The 8,945-nt window shown below is 48.5% G+C and overlaps 6 non-coding genes across 6 annotated transcripts; all 6 read left to right on the forward strand.

Moving 5' to 3' along the window:
* Positions 1-4,742: 4,742 nt before the first annotated feature.
* Trnaw-cca (transfer RNA tryptophan (anticodon CCA)) lies at positions 4,743-4,814 on the forward strand. Its single transcript has one exon. It is a non-coding gene; the product is annotated as a tRNA-Trp (tRNA).
* A 133-nt stretch (positions 4,815-4,947) lies between these two features.
* On the forward strand, positions 4,948-5,019 carry Trnaw-cca (transfer RNA tryptophan (anticodon CCA)). Its single transcript has one exon. It is a non-coding gene; the product is annotated as a tRNA-Trp (tRNA).
* A 543-nt stretch (positions 5,020-5,562) lies between these two features.
* Positions 5,563-5,634, forward strand: Trnaw-cca (transfer RNA tryptophan (anticodon CCA)). The gene has a single exon. It is a non-coding gene; the product is annotated as a tRNA-Trp (tRNA).
* Positions 5,635-5,767: 133 nt separating this feature from the next.
* On the forward strand, positions 5,768-5,839 carry Trnaw-cca (transfer RNA tryptophan (anticodon CCA)). Its single transcript has one exon. It is a non-coding gene; the product is annotated as a tRNA-Trp (tRNA).
* Positions 5,840-8,624: 2,785 nt separating this feature from the next.
* On the forward strand, positions 8,625-8,697 carry Trnar-ccu (transfer RNA arginine (anticodon CCU)). Its single transcript has one exon. It is a non-coding gene; the product is annotated as a tRNA-Arg (tRNA).
* A 133-nt stretch (positions 8,698-8,830) lies between these two features.
* On the forward strand, positions 8,831-8,902 carry Trnaw-cca (transfer RNA tryptophan (anticodon CCA)). Its single transcript has one exon. It is a non-coding gene; the product is annotated as a tRNA-Trp (tRNA).
* The last annotated feature ends 43 nt before the right edge of the window (positions 8,903-8,945 follow it).

The raw sequence follows: 8,945 nt of genomic DNA on the forward strand, positions 1-8,945 counted from the left end.
TCCATTGGAGAATTCCACACAAAGGTGGCACACAGTCGGTGGAACTTGTTGACCACTGCATTGTTGTATTTCGTGCATTGGGCGGTATACAGCACTGCTGGGTACAAGCAGGAATTGCATACATACGCCTTGTTGAAGAGCGTGAGGAACCGTCCGTGCCAGGGAGTCAGCGAGTGCCTGAGCCGGTTCAATTTGGGGTTCCATACGTGTGCTGCTTGCTTTCTTAAGTCGAACTCTACTCCGAGGTACTTCTCAACCTTGTTTGTCCACTGCAGGCCAAGAAGATCGGTTGGAGTTTCTTCCCACGGTCCAAGCCAGCTGCCTAATGTCTTGCTGAGGTTGAGCTCTGCTCCGGAGTGCTTCGAGAACTCCTGAATGGTGTCTAGTGCTTGTTGGACTCCCTCAACAGTGGTGCACACTACGGTTAGGTCATCGGCATACGCGAGAAGCTTGATGCTTTCCGTGCCTATCTTGAGCCCTTGAATACTTTCGTTGGAACTGATCATGCGACATAGCGGTTCCAGGTATGCAGCGAACAGAAGCGGTGAAAGTGGACACCCCTGCCTTACTGATGAATGAATCCGTATGGGTTTGCTTAACCTCCCGTTCACTACTAATCGTGTGCTGATGTCTTCGTAGCAGAGCTTTATCCAGGCCATTAGGGAGCTCCCGACCTTCTGTTTTTCAAGAACCGCCCAGAGGTACTGGTGACTGACTCTATCGAACGCTTGCCGCAGGTCAACCTGGAGAACGCACAGCCGAGCAGGTAGTGTTTCGGCAGCCTCGCACACCGCCCGCATCACGTGTAAGTTTCGTGCGATCGACCTGCCCTTGACTCCGTAGACATGATGCTGACCAATGGCAGCCCGCAGGCAACCCTCTAATCTGTTATTGAGAACCTTGGCAAATATCTTGTAATCAGTGCAGAGAAGGCTGATTGGTCGAAAATCGTTAACTGTTGGAGCTTCGCTGTTCTTGGGGTTCTTTTTAGGGATAAGGACGGTGAAGGATTGACGCATTGATGGCGGAAGCAGCTTTCTCGAAGCGATGTCGTCGAACACCAACTTCAAGATTGGGGAGAGCAAGGTAGCGAACCTTTTATAGAATGCTGATCCAATTCCATCCGGGCCCGGAGCTTTGTTTCTTCCCAGCTTTCGGATAACTCTCTCTATCTCCCCCGTTGTTATTTCACCGTTCGCTGCTTCTGCTACTTCTGTCTTTACTGCCGGCAAGTCTAGGCCGCTTATAGCATCGGTAACGTTTGTCCCCGTTGATGACGAGAACAGACCGCGGAACTTCTCGTAGAACAGTCCTTCGATTTCCTCTTGCGATGTCGCAGTGCCGTCTGGACTGTTCAAACATGTAATGGCGTTGAACGATCCCCTTTCTCTTTCCCGTAGGAGGAATACTTTGCTGGGCGTTTCCTCACGCGACACCGTGTTCAGCCGGCTCCGAATTGCTGCACCCTTGTATCGTTTTTCCAAGACTTCAAGAAGCTGCTTTTTCACTTCTCCAATTTCCTGTGTGTACCGTCCGGGGGTGTGGTCTTCCTCTGCGACTAACACACGGAGGTCTTTGGTAAGTGACCGGGCCTGTTCCCTCTCCTTGAAGCTTCTTGACTGACTATAGGATATTGCTTTGTTTTTGAAGTTTGTTTTGAAGATCTCCCACGTAACGGCGTTGATACTGTTTCCGCTCTTGTATTCTGTGATCATGTTTTCCACTTCCTGACAGAAAGTCTCTTCTTCCAGGATGCTTTCGTTGAGCTTCCACGAATAAGACCTTGCCTTGCTGATGCAACTTGTGGCCTGAGCGCTAAGATCGATGTCGACGCTGACGAGTCCGTGGTCCGAGAAAGGTACCGGCGTGACGGTGTAGTTGCAGGCCGTCTTGTCCCAGTCAGCGGAGAAATAGATTCTGTCGAGTCTTGCATGGGACGCACCTTGCCAGTGAGTGTACCGCTGACTGGGTTCCGTTCCTACCGCAGCAACGTCGACCAAACTGAAATCTGTCACCAGCTTCTTGAATTCCGTCACACTAGCGTCCCTCCTGAAGGGGTAGCTGCAGTCATACTTGCTGGTTACCATATTGAAGTCGCCACAGAATACTACTTTTGCCGGTGTGTCCACGAAAGCTCTCAGCTCAGAGAAGAAGATTTTCCTGTCGTCCCTTATATTTGGCGCGTAGACACAAATTACTCGCGCTAACTGGTTGGCGATGAGCAGATCGACACAGGTAAATCGGCCGGTTTGGTCAAGGGTGGTGTCGACGACGGTGACGATACTGTCCTTCTTCACAAATATCGCTGTCCCCGCACTGTGACCAGTGCCTGCGGAGTGGTAGCAGTAGTAGTTACGTTTGAAGAAATTAACAAGGTCCTTCTCTTGTTCCGCGGTAGAGATCTTCGTTTCCTGGAGGCAGATAATGTCTAGTTTGTGTTCCTTTATCATTTCCATGAGCCAGTGCTTTCTGTTTTGCCGAATGAGACTGAACGTGTTAAAAGTTGCCACTCTTATTTTTTTTTCTTGACATGGAACGAGTTTGGAAAGCGACAGCTGGTTACTGGGTGACCGTGAAGTGAAGGTCGTTCAGCTGTGATGCACCAGCTTCCTCCAGCGGGACCACCGGCATCGGGGCGTCCCCTTTCTTCCATCTACTTTCAAACCTTGCGTCCTTCCTCTGCTCTCTTAGATAGTCCTTTACAGTGGTGGCATGCCTCTCTGACTCTCTTTTCCTTTTCATTGAATTTTCCTCTACTTCGGCCATATCTGCGTCGCTATCTTCTGTGTCTTTGTTATCACATTCCTCATTTGGTATCTGTGTTCGCTTCTTGCTCGTGCCCTCTTCTTGGGATGGAACTTTTTCAACGTCCTTGTTTTCTTGGGTACTATCTTCAGTTTTATCCGCTTCTTCCTGGTCCATTAGATTTTCTGTAATCGTGTCGCTACCTTGCCCCCGAGTCTTGCTGGCGTAGGTTTGCACACAGTCTTCTGGGTCATGACCAAACGATTTACATTTCTTGCACCATGTCGCCGTACACTGATTGCGTATGTGCCCTACCTGTTTGCACCGCAGGCACAATGGCGGCTTCCCCGGCACCGAAACAAGTAACGGGTCGCCCCTGATATGGATCATGTATGGAATTTGGTCGACGGTGGATCCTTCGCGTAGCCGCAGCTTGACTATCCGAGTCGTCGTTTCTATGCCAGCAAATTCAGCGCACTTCCACGTCTCTCTTGCCGTATCCAGGACGTCACCATACTCTGTCATAGCGTTGCGGATTACGTCATCACCTAAAATCGTAGAGACCCAGTGAAGCTTCAGAGTTATTTCTTTTGCGTTTGGGTCGATTACGATGCACCGCTTGTCTTTCACAAGCATCTCCTTTTGCTTCAGCAGCTTCGCCTTCTCTGTCTCGCTCCTGAACGTTATGGCCCACACGTGGTTATAGCGGTAAGCCCCTAATGCACAAATCTCTCGTCTATCAACAACGTCTCTCAGTGGGGCATCAAAGTCCAGCACTTTGTACGGTTTAGCGGAGGGATCCGCATGCATGATGACCGTGTTAGGCGATAAGTTACCTGGCGTAATAGTAGGTAGAATGGTCTTGTACTCTGTCTGGGAAGCACTAGGCCTAACTTCATCCCGGCTCGGAGCCGTTGCCGCCGCTCGCAGGGGGCTCATTCCGCGTCCGTTCACCTCGGTGCCAGGAACTGGAATGGAATGGAACTGGAACTCTACTGGGATACTGTAGACAGCGTGACACCAGAACCGTTCTATCGCAAGTTCCCTCTCACAACAGAAGCCCAGAACGTCTTCAAAAGGCTACGCAAGCTCTGCGTACCATCCGGCGCGAAGGACCTCTTCACAAGGTTCCACTGCGAAGTGTTGCCGGTCAAAGTCTGGCTGCAGAGAAAAGGATTCTTTGTCCCGTGGTCAGTGAGGTGTGACCTGTGCAGCGCTGAAGAAGACCTGTTTCATGTGTTTGTAAACTGCAAACGAGCTCGAGATTTTTGGGAGCAGTTCAGAGCGTGCACCGGTCTGGACATCAACATTGACTGGTTTTCGCTAAAATTCATCGTGTTCGACGGCTGCGAAGACAACAACACGTCGGCCGCTCTGGTGGTCATCGGTCTCCACTCCTTATGGCGGTACAGGATGGCCATTTCTGAAGGCAAAGCCAAGCCGAAGACACCATGGAACCACTTCCTCACCAGCCTTGAATGGGTGCTCACGGTGGTGACAGCACGGGAAGACGATATCACTTGCAGCGGACTCAGGAGCCTGCTGCACACCATCACAGCAAGGAACAAGAACGCCAGCTGGTGAAAGACAGCGATGTGAAGGCACCTGCTTCGAGCAACAAGAGGGTACGGAAGAGTACCACGGTGAAGACGCCGCAGACCAAGGTGAACACGAACAAAATTAGCAAACGGCACACCCTATTAACTTACAGAATGGCGAAGTAGCCATTGAGGTTTTATGTACGTTTTAGCATGGAATAAAAGTTAAAAAAAAAAAAGAAAAAAAAAAAAAAAAAAAGATGGCGCAATGCTAGCGCGTCTGACTGTAGATCAGAAGGTTGCGTGTTCAAATCACGTTCGGGTCACGTTGCTTTTCACATTCGTTTCCCGTATGGTGCGCACAATATAACGGAGGCGCTTGAAGTTACTGACCTAAATCCCGCGTACTTGTGTGAGTACGCTCAGTGACTACACACGACAAGATAATATGTTCGGTCGGACCCGATGGCGCAATGGTAGCGCGTCTGACTCCAGATCAGAAGGTTGCGTGTTCAAATCACGTTCGGGTCACGTTGCTTTTGACATTCGTTTCCCGTATGGTGCGCACAATATAACGGAGGCGCTTGAAGTTACTGACCTAAATCCCGCGTACTTGTGTGAGTACGCTCAGTGACTACACACGACAAGGTAATGTGTTCGGTCGGACCCGATGGCGCAATGGTAGCGCGTCTGACTCCAGATCAGAAGGTTGCGTGTTCAAATCACGTTCGGGTCACGTTTCTTTTGACATTGGTTTCCCGTATGGCGCGCACAACATAACAGGGGCGCTTGAAGTTACTGACCTAAATTCCGCGTACTTGTGTGAGCACGCTCAGTGACTACACACGACAAAGTAACATGTTCGGACGGACCCGATGGCGCAATGGTAGAGCGTCTGACTCCACATCAGAAGGTTGCGTGTTCAAATCACGTTAGGGTCACGTTGCTTTTGACATTGGTTTCCCGTATGGCGCGCACAACATAACAGGGGCGCTTGAAGTTACTGACCTAAATTCCGCGTACTTGTGTGAGTACGCTCAGTGACTACACACGACAAGGTCATATGTTCGGTCGGACCCGATGGCGCAATGGTAGCGCGTCCGACTCCAGATCAGAAGGTTGCGTGTTCAAATCATGTTCGGGTCACGTTGCTTTTGACATTCGTTTCCCGTATGGTGCGCACAATTTAACGGAGGCGCTTGAAGTTACTGACCTAAATCCCGCGTACTTGTGTGAGTACGCTCAGTGACTACACACGACAAAGTAGCATGTTCGGTCGGACCCGATGGCGCAATGGTAGCGCGTCTGACTCCAGATCAGAAGGTTGCGTGTTCAAATCACGTTCGGGTCACGTTGCTTTTGACATTGGTTTCCCGTATGGCGCGCACAACATAACAGGAGCGCTTGAAGTTACTGACCTAAATTCCGCGTACGTGTGTGAGTACGCTCAGTGACTACACACGACAAGGTCATATGTTCGGTCGGACCCGATGGCGCAATGGTAGCGCGTCTGACTCCAGGTCAGAAGGTTGCGTGTTCAAATCACGTTCGGGTCACGTTGCTTTTGACATTCGTTTCCCGTATGGTGCGCCCAACATAACAGGGGCGCTTGAAGTTACTGACCTAAATCCCGCGTACTTGTGTGAGTACGCCAGTGACTACACACGACAAGGTCATATGTTCGGTCGGACCCGATGGCGCAATAGATCATACCAGGCAGTGGAACCCAGATTTTATTCTGGGAACAATTCAAACAGCGAATACGATTCCTTGCTATCGAGAGAAGCAGCATCATAGCGTACCAAGCAAGATGGCGTGAAGACGAATTAAAGAAAAAACTGCACAGTGTCACGTTACTGGAATCGGAAAGTCCAGGAAGATACTATAAAGAAATGGAAGATATAAAATACGAGCTTGAATTGATAAATCACTCCAAATATGAAGGCGCAAAAATTAGGGCAAGATCACAGCAATTTCTTCCAGATGAGCTACCTGGTAAACGGCATTTCACTCAAGAAATGCAATATGCGAAGAAGAAAGTTATACAAGAAATCCAGCATGAAGGAAAAATAATCAGTGAACAGACAGAAATACACAGATGCTTCGAAGAATATTATGAAGAATTAATAGGTAAAGAAAGAAAATCGAAACGGACGGACTGTGAAAACCAATGGAAGCTGACGCAGCTAACAATGGAAGACCAAGAAATGTTAGACCAGCCATTACAACTACAAGAGATAAGAGCGGCAATGACATCATTGGGAAAGAACAAGACACCGGGACCTGACGGACTAGGGGCCGAGTTCTATCAAAAGTTTGCCGATTTGTTATCACCGGTGTTATTAGAAGTATATCGGGAAGCCGAAAGAGAAGGATTGCTACCTGGATCGTTTCGACGATCACACACCGTCCTAATACTGAAGAAAAAGGCAGAAGGAAGAATACCATGTGTCGCAGACTACAGGCCTATCACACTCAGCAATGTAGATTATAAACTGTATGCCAAAGTCCTCGCAGCTAGGCTGCAGAAAGTCATGGGAACCCTCGTCGCAAATCATCAGACCTGTGCCATCAGGGGTAGAAGCATCCAAACGAACATTCATGTGCTCCGTACTGTAATTGATGTATGCAGGCAAGAAGGTGATCAGGCGGCAGTCATTGAGGCCGACTTATCGAACGCCTTTGACCGTGTGAGTCATGATTTCTTATTTTCCACTCTCCAGCAGATGAATGTCGGAAAGGTGTTCACGGAACGTCTTCGTCTCTGTTACAACGCGGTGACGACGAAACTAGTAATTAATAATAAGTGCACACGTGCAATCCAACTGAAATCATCGGTACGACAGGGGTGCCCATTATCCCCACTACTCTTCGACCTGTATATAGAACCACTGTGCCAAAGTGTTTTAAGCAACATGGATATAAGAGGCTATCACCTGGGTGACAGCATAGTGAAGGTCTTGGCTTACGCTGATGACTTGACGTTTGTGGTTGAGGACAAAAAGAGTGTTGCGGGAGTGCTGAAGGAAATTGAAGAATTCTGTAAGTTGTCGGGTGCCAGGCTTAATAAGGAAAAATCAGTTGGTATATGGGCTGGACAATGGGGCTCTACACCAGCGATGTATGAGGGTATAAGGTGGCAGTGTAATCCGACTGTATACTTAGGTGTCCCCCTGCAGGAAACCAGAAACACTAATGGGATGTGGACAGAACTGTGTAAAAAGGTGCAAATTCGTGCAAACATGTGCAAAGGGAGAGAGCTGTCCATCTTCCAAAGGGCAAGTGTCTGCAATGTGTTCCTTGTGGCAAAAGTTGTCTACCTGTTACAAGTGATGCAGTGTTCGAGGAGCAAAATTCAACAATTTCACCGTGTGTTTGCAACACTGATATGGAAATCAAACTTCGAGGCAATGCGAAGGAACAACTTGTTCAAAGCAATACGTGATGGGGGAGTAGGGCTACAGCATCTGTTTGTCCAAAAACTACTTATGAGGCTCTTTTTCTTTCGCAAATGCAGGCACCCTGTTTTGTGTGAAATGCTGCAGAGTGTTGGACAGGTATATCTACCGCAGATTGTGGTAGGGACTGTGAAACGTACGTTTGTGTTGTCTGGTTTCTACAATGATGTGGTGGAAAGTATAAGGTTCCTACTGACTAGGTTTACAAGAGACTATGTGTTCAGTGTGTCAAGAAGCAAGCTAAGAGCGGATCTCATTGAATGCCTCTTTCCAACTCCAATATACAGACAAATTCCGAGTGACTGGCCAGGTACTGATGTACTTTGCCGTGTTAGGAAAATGCCGATTAAGCCAGCGCTAAAAACATTTTTCTTCAAGATACATACAAACACGTTGCCCGTGAAATCGTGGCTGGCAGCGAAAGGAATATTCGTACCATGGTCAGTTAACTGTCGTTACTGCAGAGAACCTGAAACTATTGAACACATTTTTCTTTATTGTACAGAGGCCCAGTTCCTGTGGCAAGACCTCAGTATTTTAATTGGGAAAAGTTTGCGACTTCACCCCCACACGATGCGCTACTTACCCTTAGCAGAGAAGAAAGGGCCACGATATGACGTCTTGTGTGTAGTCGCATTGTACTCATTATGGAAAGTCATCATTGCTGGCGGAAACGAGGAGCCCATGAGACCACCGATGGTATATTTAAGAGAACAACTAAGACAAATGAAACGATATGCTGAACACAGAGGAGAAGTACCGGAATGGCTTGAACAATTCTGCGGCTGTGTTGCTCCAAGTCGGAGTCCACTCTTTTAAATGCAAGTGTTTGTAATGTGATGTCAAGTTAAAATGTATCGAAATAAAAATGGTAAAAAAAAAAAACCCCGATGGCGCAATGGTAGCGCGTCTGACTCCTGATCAGAAGGTTGCGTGTTCAAATCACGTTCGGGTCACGTTGCTTTTGACATTGGTTTCCCGTATGGCGCGCACAACATAACAGGGGCGCTTGAAGTTACTGACCTAAATTCCGCGTACTTGTGTGAGTACGCTCAGTGACTACACACGACAAAGTCATATGTTCGGTCGGACCCGATGGCGCAATGGTAGCGCGTCTGACTCCAGATCAGAAGGTTGCGTGTTCAAGTCACGTTCGGGTCACGTTGCTTTTGACATTGGTTTCCCGTATGGCGCGCACAACATA

This window comes from Ornithodoros turicata, chromosome 1 (genome assembly GCF_037126465.1).
Source record: "Ornithodoros turicata isolate Travis chromosome 1, ASM3712646v1, whole genome shotgun sequence".
In the NCBI taxonomy this organism is placed as follows: Eukaryota; Metazoa; Arthropoda; class Arachnida; order Ixodida; family Argasidae; genus Ornithodoros; species Ornithodoros turicata.